The sequence below is a fragment of the Rhineura floridana genome, chromosome 7 (genome assembly GCF_030035675.1).
Source record: "Rhineura floridana isolate rRhiFlo1 chromosome 7, rRhiFlo1.hap2, whole genome shotgun sequence".
Taxonomy (NCBI): Eukaryota; Metazoa; Chordata; class Lepidosauria; order Squamata; family Rhineuridae; genus Rhineura; species Rhineura floridana.
Window position 1 is genome coordinate 97,705,550 of NC_084486.1, and position 8,176 is coordinate 97,713,725.

An 8,176-nucleotide genomic window follows, 5' to 3' on the forward strand; every position below is an offset into this window, starting at 1 on the left:
TGTACTTGAATTTCAGGACTAGCTAGTTTTTTTATAAGTCAGTACATTACAGGATTTCTCATCATATGTAAGCCAGAAACTGTTCTGTGTGGATCTCTTAATGATTAACAGTCAAACAAGAAAAGCGCGCTAGACTTAGAATGATGGGATATTACAAGCCAGCAGTCTATTTCTGAAGTGCTGGTGCTCTGCATCAAGAAAGGCACAAGATATTCCCAGTCAAGAGCCAGAGCCCAGAGGTCCATCTCCAGTTGTGTTCTAATCATATTCTGAATCTGGATTTCCTATTCCAAAGTACTGGCTTCTGGTCTTTTGTTAACAAAATACCTGAAATGCTGAATGGAAAGTTGGGTCCAGGAATTTTTCTGTCTGTCTCAGACACACAGTTTTCCACTTCACACTAGTTGCATTTCCTGCATAAACATGACTTTGGTGATAGAAATTATATCAGGCAGCTCATAATCTCTGTAACACACACACATACAACCCTGAGATGTCAGAAATAACTTGAGGTTAGCTCCAGCAAAATCTCTTCTGCAGAGAGGAATAAATATGTTTTTATTTAATTTATTTTTATTATTTTTGTACTACCCCTTCAGTTATATTCTCAGGGCAGGTAACAAAAAGAATAAAACATTTAAAATGTAAATACAAAAAAAAAAAAAGCTTCCAAAGTCATAAAATCATAAAAGCGGCATTAAAAAAACAGTCAACAGGATGACAATTGCAGCTAAGAAAGCTTAGGAAAATGAAAAGGTCTTTAGCTAGCACTGAAAGAACTATATGGTAGGAGCCCATCAAACCACTCTTGGAGAACATTCCACAACTGAGGCACCACCACTGAGGAGACTCTCCGCTGGTTGTCCCCTGCCCAGCTCAGCTAGGAGGCACTCCCACTGAAGATCTTAATATACAAGTAGATGCAGATGTAGGTGAATGTTAAAGTTACCTTAGTCCTAAACTATGAAGAACTCTAAACAAACACACAAGGATTTCTCCCAGTCCCTCTCAAGGATCCTTCCTGCAAAATACAGGGATTTTCCTTTTCCAAAGAACACTTTTCACAGTTCTTAGCTATAAATGTTTACAGTTGTCGGGGGAAAAAAACAATATTGCATTAGAAACTGTTCCTGATTGAAATAAAGCTGGCAGCCTGTTTCTTGCAGAGTCATGGCTTTGTGCAGCCTCATTGTGTGGTAGGAGCATGTTGTGCCCCCTTTAGCAACAGGAATAACACAGCCAGACACAGATTTATGGGTGAAGTAAGGCCACAACTTTATTGATAAGAGCAAGTAAAGCGGGCAGTAGGGCAAGGATCCGCTTCATTCTGGCAGCCCATGCTGGAGGAATGCTGAATCAACCAACAAGCAGTTGGGAACTACCCTTGGGAGTTGGCTCACTTTAGACCCAGGTGGGATGTGAACTGAAGGCACCTGTGGTCCTGCTGACCAACCAGTGGGAGGGGTTGTGAGCTGGATGAGGCGGTGCCCCTCCCAAGCTAGGGGCATGGCCATCATGTACCCCCACTGGACTCCTTATGGGAGTCCCCCTTATGATTGATCCTGCCCAATGCCATTTCTGCCACCGGGGAGGGGAGCTGTGCTTCCCAACCAGCCGCCAACCCCATTCACTTGCTGAAACCAGGCCCTTAGTCCTTTGGTGAGATCGTCAAGCCAGGCATCATTCCCCTTCATGGAGAGATGAATTCCATCCGTGTGATAAAACTCAGGTCACAAGTGCCTGATGAGCGGGTGACAAACAATGAGGCCCCCTTTTGCTGGCACTACTTTTGCTATGGCTCTGCTGACACGGCAACGGGTAGCCTCGATGCTCCCCAGCTCATATGCATTTCTCTACTGGAGCCTTGGAAGCCAGGCTGACCACCCCAACCACATGGATGGGTACCCTTCAGCCAAATGGGTAAGATCAGATATTGCAGACCACTTCAAGTCAACACCGGTCCGGGTGCCAAGGTCATTCTCCCCCAGATGTATGAGCAGCAAGTCAGGAGGGCCATAGCGACGGAACTGTTGAACCAACAAGGGTCGAGACTGTTCCCACCTCATACCACGTCTGGATATCCAGCACACTCTCACCCGGGATGACACACTGAGCTGTTCAGACCATAGAGTGGATCTAGAATGATGCTCGGCCCAATGAACGATGCTGTGACCGAAGATCCACATCCTTTTTAGGCCTGAAAAAGATCATAGGTTACTGGCAGCTTTGGGTCTCGCTTGTGGCATGAGATCTCCAGTGCCCAATGGCCTTGATCCGAGCTGTATTCAAGCCCCACTCTGCCGCTGAAGTGGCAGCCCCAACCCTAAAGGAGTGTGTGCCAAACTCCTGCTCTGGAAAGCCTGCCTTTGCCAGGCATAGCCTAAGCATCCCAGCAAATTGGTGCCTTGTGAGGGGAGATCCATCTTTATGAAGAAAGAACTGCCCTGAGTGTGGAGGCCGGAGGTGGAGATAAACCCTGGTGTCATGAAGTGGGCAAGGCCCCCCTTTTGGAGATGGCCTGAGTGAAAAGGAAGAACCCTTTGCCCTTTGGTCTGTTTTTGATTTCCGAATGGTCACTGACTCCTTAGACTTGGAAACCATGACGTCATCCCATTGAAGGGATACGGCAGAGGTATCTCCCTTAGCTGGCACTGTGAACTCCCCGACCCTCAGAGCCCCGAAGAAAGCTAGTGTGAACGCTGCCTTGAACAGCACAGCTTCATAGCTGGACCAGCATACCACGTGTAGTTGTTTCAGAATGCAAGAGAGAATGTCATATGTGATGGGGTGTCGGAAGTCCTTCCTAGGTGGATCCCTCCTCCGCCATCCTTCAATGGCTCTCCGTGCTCTAGCCGAATTGCAGGGGTCTGGGTAACCCAGTGCCATGGGGAAAAAAGGGAAATGGCAGCTAAATGGGATGTCATGGTCCTAGGGGCCCATCCTTGATCCCTCAGATGGGATAGGTAACTGAGGACTATAGCTTCGGATGCTGGCCAAGGTTTTGGGGATCCCTGCATTTTGGTGAAATTTACAAATGCTTCCCCTGCTGTTGTGTATGAGTGGAAAGTGGAAGAGGCCGGCTCTCAGGAGACTGGGGCCTCTAAAGGCCCAGGTCTGGCTCCACCCCTTGGCTGCTCTGGCGAGATTGCCCAGGATTGTGGGTGATCTCTCGAGAGCCAGGTCATAGATGGAAGGGTTCTAACTCCTCCCTCCTGTTACTGCCTGGGGCATGCTCCACCCCACAATTAGCACCCCGTGAGGAGGCTGGAGGCTTGTCTTATGATGGAGGAGGTGATGAGGCTTGCTACTGAGACAGATGGCCAATGCTATTCTGATTACTACTTCCCCATCTGCTGTGACAGTATCTGACATGTGATGGCTCTATTTGACTCTTTTAATATAGCCACAAGGTCATTTTAACTATCGCAATAGCATCTCTTGAATAAAAGATAAAACGGACACAACATGCAAACCAATGCTTTTCAAAGGCAGACTGATTTCAAGGAGACAGTTAAATATGCTCAGTGGTAGAGCATCTGCTTTGCATACATAAAGGTCCTGGGTTCAGCCACCAGCATCTCCAAGTAGAACTGGAATGTCCCCTGTCTGATTACCCTGAAGAGCTGCTGCCAGACAGTGTAGACAATACTAAGAAAATAAAAATTAAAAAAGAGCCTGCTGAATCAGGCTGGTGGCCTGTTTAGTCCAGCATCCTGTTATCACAGTGGCCAACCAGATGCCCGCAGGAAACCCGCAAGCAGGACCTGAGCACGAGAGCACTCACCCCTGCCACAGTTCCCAGAAGCTGCTTCTGAAGCACGCTGCCTCTGACTGGAGGCAGAGCATAGCCGTCACGGCTAGTAGCCTTTGATACTGAGCTAGATAGACCTATAATCTGACTCAGTATGAGGCAGCTTCCTATATCCATCCATACTTAACTGCAGCCTGATCAGGGCTTACTCCCAAGTAACTGCATAGGATTATAGTGTTACAATGCAATCCTAACCATGTCTACCCAGAAGTAAGTCCTACTTAATTCAGTGGGGCTTACTTCCAGGTCAGGATCAAAGTCTTACTGCTTATTTTAGCTGGGTTATACCATTTGTACTGAAGGTGATTGGCTGGAGGAAGGGAAAATACAATACTGTAAGGTTCTTTGGCAGTTTAAAGAACCATTCACCTTACTCAGTGTTTACAGAGTGATTTGCGCTTTCACCACTGCTCACTCAGATCAGCTGATAAGAACACATTGTTATGAATTACATAATGAGTATTTTTAATGACTTTGTTTAATGATCCTCTGTACTCAAGGATGCAGAAAGTTGGGGTGCAAAATTATACAAAGTTTAAGGCACAACAGGTGCAAGGGGCAGATCCAACTTCACTTAGGATGCTTCAGGATGGAGATTGGTTGTGGAATCAGGGTTGCTCATGCACACACATTTTCTGCACTGTCCACATGATGTCATCACCATCAAAATGCCAGCCTGTACTTTTTTTCCATTTAATCTGGATTTTCTCTTACCATAAAAAGCTGTTATTTTAAAACAAGCTGTTATATAACTGCAGCCACCACTGGTGCTGGAAGTTGATCAGCATATTTTTTGGGGGAAAGGTGGCTTGTCACATGTGTAGTGATGTTTTGTGATGGTCTCTATTGTCACACCTCTACTTCCAGATGCTTTTCACCTGAGCACAAACCCAACCATTTTATTTGGAAGGTGATGGAGAAGGGGAGAGAGGGGCAAAAAAAGGAGGAGGGGGCAAGAGGGAGGAGGAGGAAGCAAGGGCAGGTATGATCATTTGCATGCTTTTTTGAGTTCAGTGGGATTTACTCCTGTGCAATCATGCTTAGGGTAGGTGAAACTGACCTGGGGGAGGGGTATGGGGAGGAGGAGGAGGGGAGGAGATTGGGTGGGTGGGCACGGGACAAAGGGAAAGCCCCTTTTCTTTCCAAAAGGAAGACACTGTGAACAGTATCACTGTTTTTCAACATTTTCCCCACTTTTTTATTCTGCAGCAGGCACATGTAGCCTTCCACCCAAATTTAAACTAAAGCTGTCCCTAGCCGTATCCACACCAGAACTTTATTTCACTTTAGACAGTCATGACTTCTAAGTGAGTCTGGCTGTGAGTCTGGCTGTGAGTCTGGCTTTTAGAACACTGACAGTTGGTTCTTACTACGTGTGCCGGGGTTTATCATTGACTCCAATGGCAAATTTCTTAAATTAATTAAAAATCAGCGAGGCATTTTTTAAAACTTTTAAACTGCAGAAGATGAAGGTCAGAGTATGGGGCAAGGTCAATAATAGAATTACAGGTACTCTGAACATAGCTGATTTTTAATTAATTTCAACAAATTATGAGACCACTGACAGAAAAAAGTCCAATAGGGGTCTGGTTTTTCTCTGTCTCTTTCTTTTTACACTTTGAACTCTCGATTCTCCCTGACTGTTTTGTGTATCACCATGAAAATTAAGAAGGTTGTTAAGCCAGCATTTCTGAGTTCAGGACTATAAGTTTTGTAAGGTTTTGTTTTGACATGAGCTTATGGGAAGCATCAGAATGGCATGGGGGTATTTTCAATTTAACATTGCGGAATGTGAAAAATCCATGCTGGCTATAGTACACAGCCACTCTCATGGCTGTATAATTATTAAATATAAATCATCTAAATAAATTACAATCTAAATAATCTATTGATCTGTTCCTTAGAGCTTCAAAAACTGCCACAGTATCAGTGAGCAAAGAGCCACTATTGCAAAGACATTTTATTGATATGCAACTTGTGGAACATTGTAAGAGAAGCGCTGCTCTCCATCATCCATCCTTTACAGCAGAAGTATCCAACATGGTGCTCTCCAGATATTATTGGGCTACAGTTCCCATTATCCCTGACCACTGACTATTCTGGCTGGGGCTGATGAGTGATAGAGTCCAACAACGTCTGGAGGGTACCACATTGGCTATCCCTGTTTTAAAGAGTTGAGAACTCAAGGTCTCTCAGCCTTGCCATTGTCAAGAATAGCTAACTTTGGTCAAGCTGAAATGGGCCACCAGAGAGGATTCTGGGAGCCCATGATTACCTAGGACTCCCTACATGGGGAGATCCGCAGCTCAGGGTTAGACAGGCAATTTGCAACCTGGGCAGGGGGATGTAACTGATCCCTAGCTGTTATTCCTTATCAGCTTCCTGGGATTAGAAGTCAGGAAGAAGGGGTGTGTAGATCAGAACCCCTGGGGGAGGCTGACTAGCTCCCTTATCTGCAAAGGCTTCAAAGGAGTAGACCCCTTCGGAGGCGGGAGATGACTGTTTGCCTCTGTGATGCGTCCTTCCCTGGCTCTCCCTGTCAGGTTCCTACCTGCTCGTGGTTACTGCCTGTCTCTAGGCACCACCAGGGACTCCACCAGTCCGGACCGCTCTCTCTTATGATTTCTCTCCCCGCTCTAGCACAGATCTCAACAGATCCCCCTGCTAGGCAACCACCAGTAACGTCCCAATACTAGTATTCCCAGAGACTCTGAATACTGGTATTGTTATTCTCTTCACCGCTGCCACCATTTGTTACAGTTCCCCTTCAGCCTTGGTCATTACCTTACCCTCCCTTCTGGTCTGTGAAACCCCAGCCAAGGATCAGGCCTTTGGTAAACCAAATTAAGTATTTATTACAGATAACAAAGCTAACAAGATTAACAAGATTTCTTCTTAAGGCACATAAGCATATGGTTTTACTCAATACTAATCCGAACTCCACTCCCTCCTGGTAAACAACTCTCTAAACCCCACCAAGCAATCCACTCTTTCTCTTCTTCCCCCAGATTCCACAATTCACCACCTCACATTCCCCCAGATTTACCTGTCATCCTTTCATTTATACTCTCAGCCATTTTAAACATTCAGCCAATCATCAAGCATTCTATTGCCCATTCACTCCCCCTCCTCTTTCACTACTTACCATGTATACTCTAAACAACCAGCACTTACCATATATACACTAATATATAGGAACATCACAGCCTCCCCCCCTCTTTGGTGACTGTTAAACTCCATAAAAAAGGAAGGATAAAATTCCAAAAGGGAGTTCCCTATTTTCCATCTACTCGACCTGCCTGAAACGTGACAGAGAAAGCCTTTTGCAGGAACCGGGCTGATCTATGTAAGTATAGGATCTAGCTAGAAAGTCCTTTGTTTTATTCTGGTGTCTGCATTGAACCTCTCCCCTTTTGTCATGCCAATGTGCCTCGGGTAACCCATCTGTGGGTAATTATCTTTAAGGAAACAAACCGCTGCTCTCTTTTGTAATTACCAACTCATTTGTGTTCAAATAAATTCTCTTTTATAAGTGCTGTGTGTTGGCTTGGAACTGAGGATTCTAAATCTAGTCCTTGGCTACTGAATGCTACTGTTACTGTTAATTGACGAGGGTTAATCCCTTGGAATTCACATTGGGCTCTGAGGTCCCTTCCCTCAGAGAAAGGAACCTAGCCAGAAGGGTGGTGGCAGTTACTACGGAAGTAATTACTCCTGGAAGAGGGAGAGTTTGCCTGGGAAGCAGCGGCCCAAAGGAGTGGGACTGTTCTCAGAAGCAAAGACCCCCCCCTGGAGAACTAAGGACAAGGGACCCCAGGGGGACAAGTCTTTGACAGCCATCTTCTTGGTAACATCCATATTGCAGAATATATTACTCTGTCATACAAAGCACAGATGGTTATCACTCTGCTAGTATTTCAGCACTTAGTAAAGACATGGCTGTTTCAAAAAGCATTTGTGATGCCGTTTAAGGCAGGTGGAGTTAATATTAACCTTGTATCTTAAATGGAAGCCCCTTTTTGGGCTATTTGCTATGCTGATTGTGTTGAATTTTGTGTGTTTTGAAACATTCTTATCATAATGTTTTTTCATGTTTATTCCCTACTTCAGTTGCCATTGTTTTGGTAAAGAATGTGATCTGTCTTTTAAAAAAACAACCAAGAATGCACAACTGAAAATCTCAACAGTTTCTTCATAGATAGAATAGTAGAGTTGGAAGGGGCCTATAAGGTCATCAAGTCCAACCCCCTGCTCATGTTGAGAGTTGCCTGGTAGGAGAGGAGGACTGATAGGCATAGGGTTACCAAATGCAGATCCTGAGGGGAGCACTGAATTTCTCTTTAAGAGGTGCTTAGAAGGGAGAAT